General features: G+C 40.6%; 1 long non-coding RNA gene across 1 annotated transcript; it reads right to left on the minus strand.

Annotated features, from left to right (window-relative positions):
* Positions 1 to 349: 349 nt before the first annotated feature.
* LOC116444301 lies at positions 350 to 15,184 on the minus strand. Its single transcript, XR_004240268.1, has 3 exons — positions 15,173 to 15,184; positions 4,286 to 4,289; positions 350 to 467 (listed from the first exon to the last, which is right to left on the minus strand). It is a non-coding gene; the product is annotated as an uncharacterized LOC116444301 (long non-coding RNA).
* Between the last annotated feature and the right edge of the window lie 6,308 nt (positions 15,185 to 21,492).

The raw sequence follows: 21,492 nt of genomic DNA on the forward strand, positions 1-21,492 counted from the left end.
CCATAGTCATTAAGCTGTTCCATCACCTGTGTGTAGCCTATAGGAGCAGGATTCAGAGTGAAAGCACAAAACATCCTTGTAAAACCAAGGTACTTTCTTAATAATTAATCCAGATGATTAATTATTTAAAAAAAACCCCAAAAATTTTCTTAGCAAGATGATTCCCTAAGAACAAATGCCTCATTAATTTTGAGGACCTCAGCCTGTATGAACTATTAAAGTCTAACAATGATAATTTTATGAGGAATGCCCCTCATCCCATGTTCACCAAATAAGCACCTGTTATTTTATATTCCTTGACTCCTTAGGCTGGAGAACCATGAAGTTGTCCAGTTGTGAAGATTGCTCAGTATATAAAGCTGGGAGAAGAAGGAGGAAGGGGGGGATGTTTGGAGTGGTGGCGTTTGTCTTCCCGAGTCACGGTGACGTGGGATGGAGCCCGGCTGTCCTGGGGATGGCTGAACACCCTCCTTGGGAAGTGGTGAATTCCTTGTTCTGCTCTGCTTGTGTGTGGGGCTTTTGCTTTACCTATCAAACTCTCTTATGTCAACCCATGACTTTTCTCACTTTAACTCTTCCAGTTCTCTCCCCCATCCACAGGGGAAGGTGAGCAAATTGTCTGTATGGGGCTCAGTTGCCAGCTGTTCGTGACTACCTGCGAAGGTGAGATTGTGGGCACGTGTAGGTGCGGGGAGAGCGCTGCCTAAGCGCGTCCACAAGAGACCCAGTAGGAGCAAACGCAGCATCGATCCACCGAAGCTCTCATTCAATAATTCACACTGCAGTTAGAATTTTCCTGGAACTGGTCTGTCTAGACGTACAGAGAGTCACAAATAACCTGTTCTTATGAGGATGTCCTTGTTCCATTATTTTCTACTTCATATTAGTTCATTTTTGCCAGAACCATCTCAGTAATCTCACAGTCAATGGTGCCCACAAGCTTCTGCAGCCATTTCAATGTTAAGGGCAGACTGCCTTCAGCACTTTCTTTCACTTCCTCAAAATAATTTCTGTAAGTATTTGTTCATTATGAGGCTGACAGTGTGCTGGGACTGCACCTTAGAAGGAATGAAAGTATTGCATGGGTGTGCACTGCTCTGAGAATCACAAAATCCCAGGGTTAGGGCTGGAAGGAGACAGCGTCAAAAGCCTTGCTGAAGTCAAGATAAACAACAACCACTGCTCTCCCCTCATCAATCCATCCTGCCTTGCCATCACAGAAGGCTGTCAGATTGGCCAAGTATGATTCCCTCTTGGTGAGTCCATGCTGACTACTCCCAATGACCTTCTTTTCTTTCACATGCTGTTTGATGACCTCCAGAATGTTATCTTCCATCCCCTCTCCAGGGATGGAGGTGAGCCTGACTGCCCAGTAGTTTTCCTGGGTCCTCCTTCTTGCCCTTTTTGAAGATGGAAGTAACATTTGCTTCCCTCTAGTCAAAAGGTGGTTGTGTTCTGATACCAGATCCCTGGGGCCAACAGAAACAAACAGGTTATTGCATCCAGCTGGTGCTTCTGTGAGTCTGGGGCTATGGTGATCCATAGTGACATCCAGGCAAAAATTCCCAAACATCTTTTCCACTACATATGAAAGACTGGATCCTCTCATCCAGTCTGAGCTATTTTGAAATTTAGTCTCACCTTACAAGCTGCTTACCCCCAGCTGCCTTTGCTCTTCCTACACTGGGCAACCTTTTAAATCACAGACATTTAAATGCTGACTCTTTATCTTGCCCATTAGGGCCAGTTGCCTTTGGGATTTATTAATGGAGTGGGATGACATGGGAAAGGGATATGGCAAAAAACTTTTACTCAAAGACAAGGAAATGTGCAACTCCTGTTGTGCTGTGAATCCAGGGATTTGGGGAGTGCTCATAACACAGTAAGGCAAGGTTGTGGTCCCTCTTTTTCATGTAAAATGATGCAGGCCTGGTTAAAGCCTTGCACGTTCTGGGTAGTACATTTATCTTCAACATCCCTTGACAAGAAAGGGTAAATTACAAACTCGTGGCACTTTGGTGCTTGAGTCTCCTAGCAACAGTGGTTCCTCTGAAGATGACCCCTGTCATTTCAGAGTGCCTGAACCTGGACATTTTAGATAGCCTTCTATAGATGTAATGAACTTTAAATAAGCCTTTCCTTTATGAAAGCCTCATTTCCCAGTAAGCAGATTTTATTTCCAAATCTCTTGATAGCTTAATGATAAAATGTGATAATAGTTCTGCTTATTGTGAATAGAATCACAAAGAAGGTAAGTGGTTTCTTGTTAATAAGTGCACCTGAGTTAATGTTTAATAACCAGCTGTTTTTTAAAACTTGTCTGAGGTTGAGAAAAGCAGCTCTTATTTACTGAATGAAGAGTTTAGGGCTTTACACCAAACATCTGTTATTATTTGTATACCTGAAATCCTACTGTGGGACTGTTAAGTAATTTTACTTTTCTTTCCTATTTCTAAATTTCAAATTTTATCCCAAATTTTTTGCCCACACCATTTTCAAAACTCAGGTGGGTTTTTTTCTCTGTGAAATAGAAAATTGTAATGAAAAGTGGTGCAAAACTTACTGGAGGCTTCAGAGAGGTAGATATGAGTTGTGCACTGAGTGGTGCACAGCTGTGTCATGAGGGACCTTTGAAGGTCTCTTCTATCTGTGATGCTGTTTGGTACTTTTATTAATGGACTGAATGATGGGGTGGAAGTGATGCTTGCTCACTTTGCAGATTCTCTGGATGAATGGATGGGTATTTAAGCTGGTCTTGATGTACTGAGGAACAGGATGCAATCTGATGAGGATGAAGCCATGCACACTTTCAGGAATATAATTTCATATATAGTTCTATATAAATATAACTTGAATAGCCAAGATACCCCAGTTGACTGGATATAGAAGCCTATATTTAGCATTTGACAATATATAGGTTTATTTCTCCATATTTAAAATTAGAAGTGCAGCTGAGTCCAGTGGCTGATAACCTGCCTAATCAATCTAGTGTGATTGTTTATGATATATGCAGTCTGCACTGCAGTTGTTGGTTGCATTGTATCGGCTGCATACATCGCCAAAAATTCGTAGAGGGGTCCTCTTCCACCTGCCATATTAATGGATTCACATTTTTTCCCTCAACACTTATTTGTGTGCTGGAAAAGTCTTAAATGAATTTCTCAATTGGTATCAGGTATCAGGGTATTAAAGGATGAGGGTGAGGCAGAAAAATGATGGGGAAGTTTGTATTCATGTGGTGCAGGTTTATGGGTACAAGAGTGCAATGTTGTCACCTAGGAAATCGTAGCGACTGAACAGCAAAGGGCTAAAATGATACACATTTCTAACCAGCTGTTGTCAAAGTATTTAAAGCAGTTCAGTTGGTCTATTGGAGGATATCAAAAAGAGCCACAAGAATGGGTGCACTGATCTATTTGAACACATCTGAAATTGAACAGCAACATTAACAATAAAATATTGGTGGGTGAAAACACACACTCCTCTGCTTTAACAAAAAGCAAAACCCATGGGCATGCAGCACACTTCTCTTTCCCTGATGGCATTCCTCCACCCACTGAAGCAGCAGGTTTCTCTGTATTCTCATCAGAGCTCTTTGTACACATCAGTGGCAATGCCAGAGCACAAGGTAGCAAATTAATAGAAATGTTTTTATTCTGGTAAATGCAATGAAGTTGATCAGTTACCTTCTATTATAATTAAATAGAAATTTCACTTGACTCACAGAGTGAAAAATGAGAGGCTTGGTGGGGAAGTACATGATATTTTGAAGCATCTGATAGTGTATTAAGTTGTTAAAGAAACAACAATATTCTATGGAGAGTACAAGAGACATGCAAAAGATGTTTAAGTGCAACAGGATACATCCATTTGAAACATGAAGACAGAGACACAAAAACGCTGTATCATGTACAGGTTACACAAGGCAAGAAAAATGAATATTAAGATACAAGTCTGGTCTCTACTCCTCTTTGTGCCATCTCTTGTCTGTAGAAATTACATAAAACAAGTACATCAGTGTTAAACTCTCAGTGTATTGAGTAGTGTAAGTAAAATACCACATATTTGCACTCATGTTTGAAACATGACAACTAAGATGAAGTTAGAGTCACTTAAATTTTACTGAAATATGGGATCTCATAAGAAATCAGACTGGAAGGAACCTTAATTTCTGGACTGGGTCAGCTGTGTGGTTATACCAGGATGTTCAGGAATTTATCCTGACTTTGGAAAACCTGCACAGGACAGGGACTGGCTTTCTGGGCAACCTGTCTTGCTGTTTGACTGCCCTCCCAGTGAAAAGGTTTCTCCTTGTCTCCAGTGTGAACCTCTCTGCTCTCAATGCATGGCTGTGTCAGGGCTCTGGGGCCACTCTTAGGCCTTAATGCCCATGACTGGTCTCCCCTGGGACCCCAGCCACGCTCCTGTCCATGGGTCTGGGAGCCTCATTGAAGCTCAGACTTTGTCACCTGATCTGTGCCACTTTGAACAATGTGGTGGCCTTGCCCCCTGCCCTGGCTCTGTCTCTGTCTCCTTTTGCACCTGGCTGCTGTCTGGCCCTCTGAAGCTGTCACTTCTGGGGGCTGAAAAGTGCAGTTCCTCAGCCCCTTCTCATAGGGCTGGTGGCCCTGGCCCAGAGCCAGCTTGGCAGTCCTCTACCAAACTCACTGCAGTTCATGTTTATTTGGAAAATCTCGTCTAACAGAATATCTTCTGTAACGGGCCAAAGTCCACAGCTTGGACTGAATTCACCTAACCTCGTGTTCGTGGTGCTGTCTCCCATCTGAGAATCTTTACTTCATTTCCTGAGGGTGTTTTGACTAATACAACTGGACTTCAGCCTTAGGATGCTTTATTTTCGTAACATTATCAGTCTAACAATTTAGCAGTAACACACATTTGGCAATTAGAGCTAAGCAATGAAGGAACAAGAGATTTTCTTAATAAAATTGTCTAGAACATCTCTAATGGAAACAAAGTAACTAAATAAACTTCTAAGTAATAAGTTCTATTTTTATTATTAATGTAATCACATAAAATTTCATCACTTCATAAATTTTGGTTAATAAAATTTTATGTGTCAATGAATACTTAAATCTGATTTTCTTAGCCTCTGTTTGTTAGATACCTCAATAAATTCCAGGCACAAATATAAGCACAAAAGAAAATAACGAATATAACACTAATAAGCTAAAATATGCCTATAGCCCTTTGAATTAAAACAAGTAAAGGAGATATGGCTGGAAAAATCTGTAAAATCATGACAGAGTTATTATATAATAGTTATTATAGTTACCTTTTTTAAGATGAATTTTACTTTCTTCTTGAGTTGAAATTTTGAACCAACTAATAAGTTGGCAGTTGCAGTAGAAAGGAAGTGTAAGTAGTGGTGGAACACAAAAGTAAAGGCTTCCATGTCTGAAATAACTGTTGAAGGTTTCTTTATTCTGGAAAAGTATTGAGTGTCTATGCATGGTCTGCAGGCAGAACCTCTGCTTAAAATTGGCCCATGCATGCAAAAAACTAAGCAGAACAACAAGAAAATTGAGAAAAAATATAAGCCTTCTCTATTAAAGTAGCATTCCTCCAGTTAAACTTGATGGCCTTATATTTTTGGCCTGATTGTTGTAGAAGTTTTAATATTGTATAGCCTTTGGGAAAATCTGGTCTCAGTACACGGGTGGGTGGCTGTGACCCAGTGACTTTTACTTCTTGTCCTTTGCTGCTATTCGTCCTCAGACTCCATGGCTGGTCACAGCAATAACGCTCAGCCAGATATCTTATTCTCTCTGTTGCTTGAAAATACTCATCTTAAAGCCTTCCAGGAAATGCTGAGAGCCTGTGGAATTGCAAAACCCACTCACTCTCTTGAATCCCTGTTTGGGACCTGCATAAAGCAAAGGCAGCTCTCCAGCCTCTGCTGCTTTCACATTCTTTTTATTTAAATCCCTCTGGAAATAAGCTCTGTTTTGTGTTCTTCATGAAAAACACTTTTGTTTTCATGAGAGATTTTTCACAGGGATTTCTGTAGCCTCTTTATTTCTAGGCAGTGCATAGCCATTGTTTAATCCCAGGTGTGTTTATGGTTAATATCTAAATTAAACTGTGAGCAGCTACAACAGCTCAGGATATTCTGCATCTCATAATAGATGAATATTTGGGTTTCCTGCCAAAAGACTGGCTCAGATGAATCAGCCCCAGTAGAAGAAGTAAATAAGTTAGGAACTTAATTACTGCCACACATGATATGTATTCAGAAGTTTCTGCGCATAGCAAAACAAGTTCAGGGAATTGCAGTAATTTCCTTTGCCACTTTATTTGATTGAGTGGTGATGGAGATGGAATAAGGTAACTTCATTTGCATTAAAATTATTATGATTTCTATTTTTCAAAACCAAATATTCACTGAGAACAGGAATAAAAATAAAACATCCCATTTAGGTGTTTTATTCACAGTCTTATTTTGCATCAGTGATAAATTACAGTGATTTTGTATTCCCTCAACAGTATATTAAAATGTCTTGTAATAAGCAGATGTTAAAGAAACACTCCTAAATATATTGTACAGGCCAGTTTTACAGTGGAATTAATCAAAAGTTGTATGATCAGAAAAACCTTAGAATGAGGAGAACTGGGGCTCCTGCTAAAAGTCTGTATGGGAAGTGAAATATTTACAGTCCCATGCTTACAAAAGTAAGTAAGTCAGAGGCCAAAGGAGGTTCCAGAGCAGATTATAATTCATGAGATTTTAAAGCTGATCACCTCTGAGATTTTTGAAATTTGTTTTTCTGATTTGGAAACTTTTAGGCTCTACATATTTCCTCTTATCTTCCTAAGCCACAGAAACTTAGAAACTTTTTTTCCCCCCAAATGACAGCTGAGATGATTATGTACAGACTTGAGTTAGGAACTTGGACTCCAAGAAAGAACATCGAATGAATTGCAAAGCCATTGCTGAGAGTTTAAACCCCAGCTGGCTTTCTTGTCTTGTTTTTTTCTTTTTCACATAACTGAAGTACAGGTTTAAATGGCATAGACTGGATGAATCTGAATATATGAATGCTTGACTGAGCACTTACTGGTTATGAAATGAAGCCAACACTGAGAACTGCCACTGAGGGCTCTGCTCTCCCTTAGACAGTCAAAATCCCAGACTCCTGGACAATTTTGTGTCATTTGAAAGCAGCTGTTCTGGTTACCTCTCTTCACTTTGCTCGATTACAGCTGTGTCAGTTTCAGCAAGTTTTGTGTGGGGTCATATTTACTTTGAGAGGCTGATGGAGTGGTTTCTTCTGTGAGCCTCTGTGTGGAGAAACATATGTAACACTGTAGGTGAGAGAGGGACATCATCTTGGACAAGCAGCTGCAAGAAGAGCCTTTCTAGTCCAAATTAATACAATTCACATGGATTGAGAATAAAGTTCCAGCTTCTCAGTGCATCCCCAGCCTGCACATGCTCACTGAGCAGTGCTTGTGGAAACAGGGACTGCTCTGTCAGAGCAAGAACCTTGTTCTTCTGGAACCCTTCTCCGAAAATGTAGCTATTCCTGTCTTCTTTAATTTGAAGAGGTTGAGTTAGAACACTCCTTCAGATAAACCCTTCTATGGGAATCCAAGGCAGAGAAGGATTTTGAATATTTTCCTCCACTCCATCTTTTTTTTCCCCCCCCTCTGATTATCAATATATAACACAATATGGATTTTAAAGACTGCTGAATTTTTTTCCATAACTTACTTCTTCAAATACTAAAATTGCAACATGTCTTGATGGCTCCTGCAGTTACTCAGCAAGAGTTTCAGTTTCAAAGAGAAGTAGATATTAAATCATGGCAGAAAAACACAGAAAACAGTATAAACTCCCTCTGATGTATATGGTTTAAAGCTTAAATCAGACGGTGTGAGTGAGATCTGAGTTAGCAAAGATGAGGAAAGGGCTTTTCAGAGACCACATTCCACTCAAGGAATCTGTATGGCTTCCTGAGCAGCTCATCTTACTTTTATTTTTTTTGGACTTGCCTTTTTTTCCTGATGATGTTGTGATTAGAATCTACCTCTTCTTTTGTCTGTGTAGCTGTTAGTGTTCTAAGAAAAAAAAGATCCATGATTTTTGCTGGGCTTCTTGGGCATTACTATAAAAATGCAAATACAAATACATTCCTACATTATCTTATTAGAACTTCTTCCATACATCTTCCATATTACAGGGAAAAGCCTTAATTTACACTTCTTTTTGTTTTTATTTTTGATTTTTTTCTGATGGTATAAGAATATTATACTAGAAAATACATTTTAAGTTCAAGATTCTGGTTTGGTTTTTTTGTTTTTCATATAAATATACCGTTGTAATCTAGAATTACTACTGTAAGGAATATTTGGCTTATGTTACCAAACTGAGTGCAGAACAGGGCTTTCCAAATTTTGTAAGAATTCATTAAATTCTTGGAATGAAAAACAAGGTTATAGGTGACATTTCAAATCAGACTGCCTTTAGTGTGCCTGTGTGTGAAAAAACAGAAGCCTTGCTGACAAGCAGAGAACAATGAGCTGAAATAAAGAAATACTGAAACGTGGAAGAGCAGGAAGTGAAACAGAAAGGGTAAAACTACCTGGGGCATTATGTGGGTGAAAAAAGAAGGAGAGCTAAGCACAGCACACTGAAAAGAACAGAGGGAAAAATACCAATTACACATGAATCAAAGGCTTAAAAATGCAAAATGCTAATTGAGATAATGAAAAATATTCAAAGGGCTTTCTGCAGGTAGTATGTCAACTTCAGATATTGCAGAAATTTTTGAGCAGGGAAGGAAGGGAGGTGGAGACAGTGTCCCAGATATAAATAAAACCATTAACTTCTTGAAGTACATCACTCCTGAGGGAAAGGCAAAATCTAAGTGTAAAATGGGACTGATACTGTTCCTTTTTTGTAGTGGGCTGAGGGAGAATTTAATTCTTACGGTGCTGTACCAGCCCAGACATTTGGGACATCGCTTCCAAATTTAGAAGGCACCTAAATCTGTATTTAGGGATCTGAATAAATGGGTTATCTCAAGGGCTTAGCCCTAGCATTCTCCTTTCTCAGACAACTAGCAGGTGTATATATATATACTTGTGGACAGAGACAAAACAGATGACCAATGCTTGTCATGATGAAATATCTGTATTATACATGCAAATAATCATGAGTCTTACTGGGCTAAATGTTATCTATTTGGTTCCTGTTGATAAGACTTTTACTACTCAGCATTTGGCTTAGACCACTGTAGACTTCTAATACAGAAAGAAACATTCCAGTGACCTCACCTCACATTTCCTTTGGAGAAAACAATTATTTTTTATATAATTCCTTCTTTTCCAGTATATCTGCAAGGCAACAAAATAGATAGAAAAACAATCTCTTCCTTTTATTTATCCATCCATGTCTCCATGTTATTCCTTAATAATAAAAATGAAATTTAGAAAAAAAAAAAATGGCATGAACATAGTTTGGTTTCCAAAAGTTTGGTGAAATCTGTAAAATTCTTGAAGAGGAAAATAAGATAAAAGGAGGTCTTTTTGCTCATCAAAGTATGTTTCTCTTATACAAGATTGTTCCCATTATCCAGTGAAAGCTTTGTGCATTGTGAGGTGCAAATACAAAGTCTTGCCAGGGGTTTTCTCATGGGTGGCTGTGAGCTGGTCCAGCTGCCTCTAGGGAGCTGTCAAGCTGCAGCCCACACTTCATCTGGACATAACTAAAGTGTTATTCAACAGCATGATGGGAGTAGGAGCCTCCAAACCATTCAGTTTGTAAATGGCTGCAGTGAAGCCCCAGTCCTATATCCAGTTGCTCACCTGAGAACCTGCTGGAATCACACTTGCACTGGTTTCACCAACCCACCCCTAAATAATGGAAGTTAAATATGCCAAGGACCTTCAGCACTGAGGCTACAGACACACTGCAGAGACCTGATCACCATCTATTGTGGTACAGTGCTGGAGCTGTACTTTCTACACAGCAGGTTGTTTACTTAGAAATATACTGCTAAATAAGCCTTGAGTTCTCTCAGGTTATTTGTTTATGTTATTGTAGTTGCAGTTGAAATAGCCTGGAAAACAAAATTCAGGTGAGAGGCGGATGAATTGATGTTTCAAGTTGGGTGTTTGGTATGATTACAGTCATTGCTTTCATCCTTGAAACTTTGTCTTAATGAAACATGGTAACCTCTTAATGTCAGGCAACCTTTGAGAGACGCATAACCTTAAACCATGGCTTTAAACAATGTTTTCTTTCTATGGGGATTTCAAGAAATTTGTCAACACAAATGCATATAAATCTGCCGAACATGCACAGCACCTTCTGAAGAAACATTTTTTTATTACAAACACTGCATGGGGGTAATGGATTGCAACATGTATTTCTTCTTTTTTTCTTTTTTTTTCTTTTTTTTTAGGTGAAATAATTTTTCAAGCATTTTTCAAGACCAATGGTCAGCATTTCTTCTGTCCATTAAACACAGATGAGAAGACTTAGTATCATAATACAAAGCATAATACCATAATATAATCCCAACGCATAAACTATGGGTGTCTGTTGCCCCTTCTGAAAAATCAAAACCCACTCTTTGTGGTTTGCTGGATTCTCCATCACTGAGATGAAAAAAAAAAAATGAAATTCAGCTTTTCTTTCATTAACAGAACTGCAATGTACTGCTCCCCCTCAGGCACAAACTTCCATTATTTGGACATACCATGGTGGAGGAATCCTTTCTGCGTTTTAGCACTGTGAGACCTTGTCATCTCTTTAGCAGCGAGATGGGGGAGCAGTGAGATACTAACACAGACCCAGCAGTTGCCAGTGACAAAACAGCCTTTTTTGAGCTCTGCTGCAGGTTAAGAGCAACTCCCCTACACTGCATGTGGGGAAGATTTGCCAGAGCAAGAGCACACGTAGCGATAGCTGCAAAATCAGTGAGTAAAATAATCCTAGGGAAAGGGCTCTTGAGGTACTGAAATAGTACCTCTCCCTCCTTCTTTATACTTTTTAAAATATATTTTCTCTTTTCCTCTCTTCAGGACTGTGCTGTAATGATATTAATGAGCTCTTAAGAGTTCAATGATCTAGGAATCTCATTGTAGGGTAAAGTAATAGTATGAAAGCCTAAAAATTAAGAAATTTGTTTTAATTATGCAGTTGCATGGGGACCTTGAGAGTGTGCATCATAAGCACTCAGACACTGCATTAAAGAGGAAGGTAACTGAAGTTCTCAAAGGGCTGACAAAGGCATGCACAAGACACCTGTGGTGATTTGTTGAGGAGGATGTGCAGCTTGGGTTATATCTGACTTAACAGCTCTGTGACTTGGGTTGATTCATCTCCGTGGTTCAATTCACCTTACTTAAAACATCTTAAAAATTGCATCCCTAATGTACTTAAACTTCACCTTAAAGTATTCATCACTATGGCAAGTAAATGGTGGCATGTGCAATAAGATGATACCTCACTGATGTAAACACTTGCTACAGTGTTTACATAAGAAGCTGATTAGGTTACAAGAAGTTATTGCTGATATTTTGCACTGAAGCAGCTTGATAATTAAACAGTGCCAAATGCTGTGTGATTGCCAGTGCACATCCTTTAAACCCCTGAACAACTTAACCACATGAGAAGTGTGACTGTAAGTTGGACTGTACAGCTGGAAAAGCCTGAATCAGTCTCATCTTTGAGTAAGACTGGAAAAAAACTCTTGAAAGAACAGCTGCAGCCAGTGGGTGAGCAGCTCATTTGGAGAGCCAGGGGTGGTCAGGGTCCTTAGAGCTTCTGATGAACCAGTAGCCCTGGAGTGAGAGAGGAATTTGATAGGGCAAAGCAATGGGTGAGAATGTGCTCAACATCAAGTGCAGAGGATGGTCTTTATGACTTCCTGGCTCTTCTCACTCTTCAGTAAGCGTAATAGGCAGTCTTTGAGATCACGGCTCAATTTCACTAAAACTTGGTGAAAGAGATGGTGCAGGTGGTCCCAGCTGAATGCTTTCTTTGGTGTCACAAAAAATGTACTGGAGATTAGAGAGAATGCAGCTTTGCTGTAATGTTTTACTTTCATTTCAGCATTTATGTGTACAAAATTAGTCTTATCTTCACATTTTTATGTCTTCATATACAGTCCAGTGCAATTTAGAAAGGTGAGTACTTTTCAATAGCACCAAGACTATTTTTCATCTGTCTGTATATTTCTCTTCAGATCTGCCGAATGTCACATTGCTATGCCCTGACAATTGCATTGAGGAGTCACTTAGCACCTGCCATGCTTTCCAGCTTGCTGCAAGATTAGTGCTAATAGCAATACCTAAAAAACACCATGCAGACTGTTACGATGATTAGTTTTTGACTTATGTTTGGTGCAGAACATGATGTGGAAAATTACTGCCATCCTCGTGAGCAAGACCTTGTCTGTGTTTTTAGAAACTTATAGGTCACTTCTGTTTGCCTGTAAAATAAAAAGCAACTTAAAAGGATGCATGGACACAGGACTACAACAGGAACACAACTTCAGTGAAAGGATTAAAAAAGTCTCTCCTGTCAGAATGTCTTTAATCCAACAGAACCACGTGTTTTGTTTTGCTCCAGGTATCTTTTGTATCAGCACACAAAACATTTCATAAAGTAAAGGAAGAAAAACCCAGACAGATTGAAAAAACTCTGCTTGCTCTTTCTCGACAACAGCAGGTCTTGACAAACTGCACTGGCTCAAAATAAATTGAAATTGTGTGGTAAGTTAAGCATGATCTCCTGGGCAGTGTCACAGAACATATCTCGGCTTTCCATATGGGGTAAAGAACAACGAAGTATCTATAATGAATAACTGATGTGTTTTTGAGTCTACAGACACTGTCCCAGGTGTCTGTAGGCTATCTGTCCCAGAAGAGTGTAGCTCTACTTTGAAAATTAAAAGTAAAGAAAAGAAAACACTGGGGTTTGTAGAGACTTTTCCACCTTTTTCTGCTCCCACCTCTCTTGCTGGGAAACCTCACTGCGGCCAGGGAACTGGCTGTCAGAGTGGCTACTGAAGGTGGGGAAAGAAAGTTTTTTTGCTTCTAGTGATCACCTCCTCTAATGCCATACACAGGCTGCTTCCTGGGGAGCTAAGGAGTGGGCACCTACCCTTCTTCCATCTGCACCTGTGCTCCATTTGTGTTGTTCAGGGGAGGCTGTACAGCCCCTTTCCACCTCTGGTTGCTTGGAGCACACCGGAGCTGTGTAGGAGTGTGGCTTCAGTGCTCTGGCACTGCTGGACTTTCTCCTTAAGTCGGATGAGTGTCAGAGCTGGTACTCAAGAGCAAGAGCTCCTGACTCACACATGCACAGAGTGATTAGTCCATTGAACCATGCTGACCTCCACATTATCCAGCTTGTTCCCCCTTTGTGCTGGAAAACCCCCATGGTGCTCACAGGAGGAACCAGTCAATTGGCAGCAAATTAGCTGAGGAGGAAACTTAATGAGGTGCTTGGTGTGAATGTCATTCCCCACCCCAGGTCACCCCCCATGTTCACACCTTTCTGTTCTGTGGCCTCAGCTGAGGGTAGGCAGCAGGTTTTTTTGTAAAATACTCATTAAAGGAAGAACATTTCCATGTATTTCACTAGTATGACAGTCAAGGGGGAAGTTACTTATTTTTCTGTGCCACATACTGCAAAGAGATTAAAGGCAGTTGTCTTGCTGGAAAGTGTTACCGTCTAAATCACACAGGTATTCTTACTAAGGAGAAATTAATACTAAATGAGTTCTTGCTATCCATCCAGCATGACACAGACTGGAGGGAAAGGATGAGACATGCACCTCCCATTAACCACAGCAGTTACAGACCGTCAAAGTTTTTAACTGATTTCAGCATTAGGGAAATTAAATCTACTGTTGCTATGGGAGAGGACAGATAAAACCAAAGTATTTGAATGTAAAGTGAGCACAGAGTTGAAAAAGGTTGATGTGGAGTGATCAAAGGGAATCCTTCATCCTTTACAGAAGATGGAAAGAAGAAATGCAGCTGAGGAAAAAATCTCTTTCAGTCGCATTAAAAAGAGTGAAAGAGACATTTCTATACACAATTTTCTTTATGGAAATTCAGAACTCATACATTTTCAGAAGTCTTGGTAAGAGTGGAATATATACACAAATGAACAGAACCAGAGAGAATCCATCATATAAAATTAAAGAAAAAGCAAAGAATCTTCATAGCAGCAACTCTGGCCTTACCAGTATTTTAAGAACTTGTTTTAATTTCTTACTTGTCTCACCTGCCTCATATCTGATGGCAAAGTCTTTAGCAGACTGGGTTTGACTCAACTCATTGGGCAATTCATCTACATATTCAGCTTTCCTTTCCTGAGGAGTAAAATGTTACCTCACTGTGAATAATTGCAATCCCCTTTTGTATTCGAGAATTACACCTGCTTTCAAATCCATGCAATTTCTTTGCTTTTGGCTGTGAAGTGGTAGCTTCCTCTCCACATTTTGGGATCTTAATGAAAGAAAACCTCTGTTCACAGAGGAATTTCATCCATTTGAATTTTTCAACAAATAAATTACCTGCTACTTCTGGCATGCATTAAAAACTGTGAAGTACCTTTCTTGGCCTAAATACATATTGGTTTGCTAAAAATAACAACATTTGGCAGCTTGATGACAACAGCCTTTAAAGCAGAGACATTTGAACTGCAGCTGTCTTCTATCTTTAAGGCAGTAACAGTGAACTTTATCATTCTTACAGAGAAATATGACTAAGATGCCTTACTCTGGTACATTCAATTTTTCCTAATTGCAGTTTTCTCTGAATCTCTTTCCTACATCTTGTCAGCTTCACATCTCTTGGATCTTCATTCTGGCAATTTTATTTACATTCTATTTTCTCCTTCATTTACTCTTTTCACAAAGGAGACTAATCACTTCTTCACACCAATGAGTTCACAAAAGTCTCCTTTATAGCTTTTTTTCTAGTCACCTATGTTCTTTTTCCAAGTTTTCTCTGCTGGCCCTATGACTTTTGACTTCCAGAGCACAGTTTCCTGCATTTGATTGTTTTACTTGAATATTTAATTGCTTCTCATTCCTGTAGAGATTACCTGCCTGACATTTTATAACAAGACTTAATCAGGACATTTGCACTCATTTTTCTGGCAATAATCAGTTGAAACCAAAACTGGCTGTGGGAGGAGACCCATTTTGTGAATTTTTATAGATAAAGTTCTGAAAAGTTTTGAAAGTATTGGAAGCATTTTTTATTCGCATTTTGAGAATATTTCTATTTGCCAGTTGAAAACTGCTTGAAAATTGAAATAATAATTTGCATTAATTTTAATGTGGGGTATAAAATGAATCCTTAAATTTATTGCAGTCCTGCTTCTCTCCTCTGCTTGAATTATAATTTTAGTGGGTACTATTTCAAGGCCTGCTGCAATGAGGAAGGGCTATCTCACAGCCACATGTCCCAGTGTGGAAGGGTAACATAAACCAGGGCCACTCTGGAACACAAAGCAGTTTTTAGGGGCATCCCTTGCAGCTTGCTCTCCAACAGCCTGCCTAGATTTGCTGCAGCTCCACTCTGACCCACTCTTCTGCACTGTACCACCATGGGCTGTAGAGGGGCCCTAAAGAAAAGCTGTGGTTTTGAGACATGTCAAGATATTGAGCTGTTGTGAAAGGCTGTTGGGGAAGTGTAGGGGAGAGAGGAGGTGACAGGCAGGATACATTTGGGGTCTGTAAGGCTACACCAAAATTTTTCCATCAAAACCCACTGAGTACCATCTGTTGTCAATCAGGTTTTGGCTTACACAATCCCCTTGTGTCCTACTTTGGCGCATAGACTTTCATTTGTGGGAGAAGGGTAACACCTTTTCTGATAAAGATGCTTGTCAGGCATAGTCCAGTCTTCTCTCTGGTTAGAATTTTCCTATGTTGTTTATTTTTTTTTACAAAGCTTTTATTTCACAAGTGCTCTCCACATTTCTTAGTGCTCCTGAGATATTTGCTGTCTAATTGTTTGTGACACAGCTTGGTTGCTCTGGGAGTGCCTTATAGGTGCCCTGCTGAGGAGAGCTCAGCAAAGCATGATTCAGAAAAGAATTTAGAAATGTGGCTTATTATTCAACATACCAAAGAGCTATACACGAAGGATAATCCATTGGTGTAAAAAAACCTAAAACCAGTGGTGGAGCTGCTCTTACAATTGGACAAAGTTTTCCATGCTAAGCTCGGCTAAGACCCAACAACATTTCTAGTACCAGAGGCTCAGCACAGGAGCACAAGTTACACCCGCCTGCCTCTGAGCTGGCAAGAAATGCTTGCTCAGGTTGGGGCTCAATTCAGCTCAAATTGTTTTTAATAAAAGATGTAGGCTGTGTAGCCGTATATCTGTATTTGCTTGTGAATCTGCAGCTTGCTAACCAATACCAAATCAGATTATATTTACATTCCAGCACAAATCATTCAAAGGAACACGATCAGACAGTGAAACTATCAACTGAGAGTTCATGTTTTCTTAATGATGGAGGTTTGAAAATACAGACAAGCTGGAAGCTCTGTTTAAAAACTATTGACTAAGTGCAAAACTGACGGGGTGAATTTAGTTGATTTAATCCAGATGTTTGCATTTTAAGTAAGGGAGAAGACACATCAATGAAAATTTATAAGAGTAGTGAGAACATGCATAATGAGACACTGGAGAGAAGAATGTAAACCAGAAGTGTCAGAGAGGATTAAGGGTATGAGTGTTTTGCTCCATTAGTATGTATTAGTGCAGCCAGCCATGTTTGAATTTCAATTTGACATAATTTGGAAATGCATTCTATTGTAACGCTTTGTTAAAATGTGTACTAGTGATTTCAAGAGAATTTAAAGGAATCAGGTACTCTGGGGCTACCAAAATTAAGTGAGCCAGTTGTGTTCCTTCACAAACTGTGGTGGTTGCACATCTTGATCAAAAACTATCCTAATGACTTCAGTGTGGGTCATACCCACTCCATCTAGGGCTGTACCTGATTATTTTCTTCCAAAACAGCAGTCAAAAAAAGGATTGGGCAAAGTATTGCCCTTAGCTTTTCCCACTGTGAAACCAGTTATTAAATGCCAGTATATGCCAGTGTTACAGCTTTTCCTGTGTGTCCACAAGAATTCATTGTGTTGCAAGACACACAGTATCACCATTGCATCGATATGAAATTCAGATTTTGACCTGGAATTCAGGGATTGTGTTTGACCCTGTGTCACGATTTGACGCTGGTTAAGCGCCAGGCACCATGAAAAACTATTCATTTATTTTCCTCTGCTGTATCTTAGCAGAGGAAGGGGGCATTTTCATGAGTTGAATATGGATTAGGGGAAAAATACTTTAAGGCAAAACAGGTTCAAAACGTAAACAGTATAAAGAAGATTTATTATTAACAGAACTAAAAGTAGAAAGGATAATAGAAAGTAGAAAGCAAACTTTCAGAACACCTTTCTTCCCCAGTCCCTTGCTCTTTCCACCAACTGTGGAAGGAAACAAAACATGGGGTTTTGGTTAGTCTTTCACTTCTTAAAAGTCTTTCTTTAGTATGCTTAAGGAAAAGACTTTCTTCTGCTGTGCCGTGGGATCCTTCTCATGGGAGATAGTTCTCTGCGAAATTTTCTAGCATGGTTTCAACCTTCACAAGCAACAGCCCGAACCCGCTGCAGTGTGAAATCCCTCCCATGGGTCATGCAGTCTTCTCACAACTGCCCAGCGTGGGTCATTTTAGTTCATGGGGTTTAGTTGTTTAAGGATGAGCTGCTCCAGTTTGGAAGCGAAGGCTCTCTTCTTCGATCTCTAAAAGCAAGGGTGATGTCTCTCTGTTCAAGTTCCTCACTAGATTAGAGCTTTTCAGCATCCACGCTCTCCAGCGTGAGTACACTTCTTCATGGGCTGTGCATGGATCTCTGCACCCCCCCATGCAGCTCATGAATTATAGGGAAACAGTTTGTTGTATTATAGTCCTCACCACGACCTGCAGGAGAATCTCAGCTCCAGTGCTTGGAGCACCTTCTTCTCCCTTCCCCCACTGACCTTGGTGCCACCATGTTGGCCCTCCTCACGTGTCCTCACTCCTCCTTCTCTGGCTTGGAAGAAAATTGGTGTATGTCAGCTGTAGTCGAGAGGTTGATCTTGTCCACGCTCCACATCGGGGAATTGCTAGCCACGTCTCTTGCTGCTGGCTACGTGGTCCCTGCCGGCACCGCAAGGGTGGCTCCAGCCTCAGGAGGGGCCCAGCCTCACGGTCCCAGCGTCAGGAGGGTTCCGGCCGCGTGGCTGCTCGCTGCACTGGGATGGTCCCCCTCCGGTGGCATGGCCCTGGCTGCTGCACCAGGAAGGGCCCAGCAGCCCTTTCCAGGAAGGGGCCCAAGGGCCCCCTCAGCACCCCTCGGAGGGGAATCAGAAAAAGAGAGAACTTCTCATGGTTTCTCCTTTCTTAAATATGTCATCACAGAGGCGTTGATGCCATGATGATTTTTTGCCTTTTCTTTTAAACCCGTTATACATTTTAAAACTTCTTTATTCTTAATGCTTTTTGCCTACATTCTTGGACTTGTTTGTTCACCTAGGAGACTAAACATTTTAGAGGTTTTGTAGGTAAAGGCTAGTGTGCCCCAGAGCCTAAGGTCCTCTCCAGAACACATTTTGTAAACTAAGATAGAACCATCCAGGGGAAGGTTCCTTGGGGAGGGGGGGGCTCACTCGAGCCTCTCATTGGGGAATCTTTGATAGGTATGCTACTTAGTAAGACCTATAATGTTATACCAGATCTATTGTGGGGGTGCATTGCGGTGTGCATTTCGGTGCATTCGACCTGGACGTGTACACCTAAAGATCCTTAAAATAAATACCAAGGTACAATCCCTTTTTCCCTTCTAACCTTGTTTGACTCTTGATTTTAAGACCAGGAAAAGGTATCATGTGTTACAATGGGGATACTGCAACACGTGAATCAGGCAAGGCCTGTGGAAAAGAAATATATATGGACCAATTCTTGATAGATGTTTCAGAGATGTTTATTTCTCCAGCCGCATGGCTGGGATCTGCCAAGGAACTGCTGCAATCACGGGACCCGAGGGTCCTTGCCTGCGCAGGGGAACACAAAACAACCAATGGGGAACGAGGCTGACCAGGCACTAGGGAAACCCCGTGTCTTCCCCCCAGGGCCCCTCTCCCAGGACCACATGGCAGGGGGAGGGCCCCAACATTTCACCCCTTTATTTTTAATGAAAGGAGATTTAAAACTTAACGTTGAAAACAACTGGATAAACATAACAAGAACAGTTTTAAAACAAAACAAGCCACCCTCCTGAGTCTTTAAATGTCCAAACAGATTCTCTGGAACATCTTAAGGCTGACAGAAGGGAGACAGGACTCTCTGGGCATGTTTTGTGGGGAAACTGAGGCAGGAGATGGTTTCTTCCATTTGTACCTCTTGGAACTCTAAACAACAATAGTTTCTTCCCTCCCCCTCTTCATCCCCCACTCGGCATTGGAAAGGGATTTTTGGGGAAACAATTGGCAAAGGCATGGTTTTGTGAGGGAAACCATGGGTGAAAAAATGGATTGGGAATACACTGGGGGTAATAGGACATAGGGTAAAAGGGAAAGCTGGGATTAGGAAAGGGAGACTGTAGGGACTGTTTATAATGCAGGTATTGTCTAACATGACTACAATTTTTAGCATATATACTGCCTTTCACAAAAACACCATCAGGCCCAGTGACCTCTGCTGCTTGTAACCCTTTTCTACCTTCCACAATTTTGAACTCTACTACTTCTCCATCTCCTAAACTTGGAATGTATTTTTCAGGGTTATTCTTTTTAATAGCAGTTCTATGAATGAGTATGTCTTCTTGGTTGTCACATCTCGTTATAAATCCATAATTTTGTTTAACATTATACCATTTTTTAATGTTGGAGTCCGTCCCCCCCACCATGTAGCTCTGGGAGAGGGGCCCTGGGGGGAGACACGGGGATTCCCTGCCCCTGGTCAGCCTCGTTCCCATTGGTTGTTCTGTGTTCCCCTGCGCGGGCAAGGACCCTCAGGCCCCATGACTGCCACAGTTCCTCGGCAGAGCCCCGGCCATGCGGCTGGAGAAATAAACATCTCTGAAACATCTATCAAGAATCAGTCCATATATATTTCTTTTCCACGGGCCTCGTTGTCTGATACACGCGTTGCAGTATCCCGACTGTACCAATCATGTTACCAGCTTGTCTAATGGGACTAGTAACCTGCCTAGCATCAGAGCTTTCAGCAATTGTCTCTCTGCCAGGCATAGAAGTTTAGAGCAGCTCTTTTCTTTTTTTTTCTCTGCCCCCACTAACCAGGTTTTGTTAAACCAACGCACCCTGTCACCAGTTGAGATGACAGGTTTCTTCACTGGGTCCCTATTTCTGGTAGGACCAAACACAGTTCAGATGTTTTCAAGTTCCTTACAGCATCTCTCAATCCTGTTGCACAACTTTATTTCAATATGAAAATATCACTTACCAGAATGCACTGTTTATTATATTTTCAATTATTTTTCAGCTTTCCCACCTAGTACACTCAGTCTGGAGCAGACTTAAATACATATGCAAAGACATCTCTATATTATCTTTCAGTGAAGCTTTTTTTTGCTTTTTGTCCATCAAAAGTGTGACAATGGCCAGTGCCAGGATAGGGATAGAGTCTAGTTATGGCTAGCTATGGCCAGATCTCTTACTTTTGCCTTTTTTCAGTCTTCGTGCCTTTTGTATTCTTAGTTGCCTGATTGACCAGTAATAAAAAGGAGGTTTCTCCCACCCAGAACATGCTGCAGCCTGTCTGGTGTCTAAACCTACAGCATTGGCAAAAAGCAATGCAGATTTGAGGAGTGCGTGGGTAACCAAGAAAACCTGAGAACTTAAAAAATTATTAGATTATAAAGTCGAGAAACAAAAACTCTGAAGAAAATTGGATATAAACTTACAAAGCTGAAATGGTTTTGATATCTTTAATCAAAACATGGCATTTAACATCAACCCTACATTTTAAAATAAATAATTTTTGGGAAATAGCTATGTGAAATGAAAATGAGCAAAGTCCCCAGGTGGGCACCTACCTACCCACTTTGATGCTGTAAGGAGTCCTTCATGTTCCTGAGTGCTGGGCTATTGTGAAGCATTGCCCAAGGCTTGAAATAGGTTCTGGTTTGGATTGAAGTTTGTTTGCCTCTGCCTTCTCCCTCAGCTACTTACAAACCATCTGAAAGAGAGAAATATGCCTTCATCTCAGTGCCAACCTACTTCCTTGCAAAGGCTTTGAGTCAAATGATTGAAGGAGGAGGGAATCTCTGTCTCTTTTGTGAACGCCAGCTGAGGATTTTGCCTACACCTTCATTCTGCTTCAGGAATAGAAATCAATCGTGTGTCAAATAAACAGGTATTTTTTTCTGATAATTATGAGAAAATTATAGTCTCTATTCTTTATGTCTGGAACATGTAACA

This window comes from Corvus moneduloides, chromosome 5, assembly GCF_009650955.1.
Source record: "Corvus moneduloides isolate bCorMon1 chromosome 5, bCorMon1.pri, whole genome shotgun sequence".
NCBI lineage: Eukaryota > Metazoa > Chordata > Aves > Passeriformes > Corvidae > Corvus > Corvus moneduloides.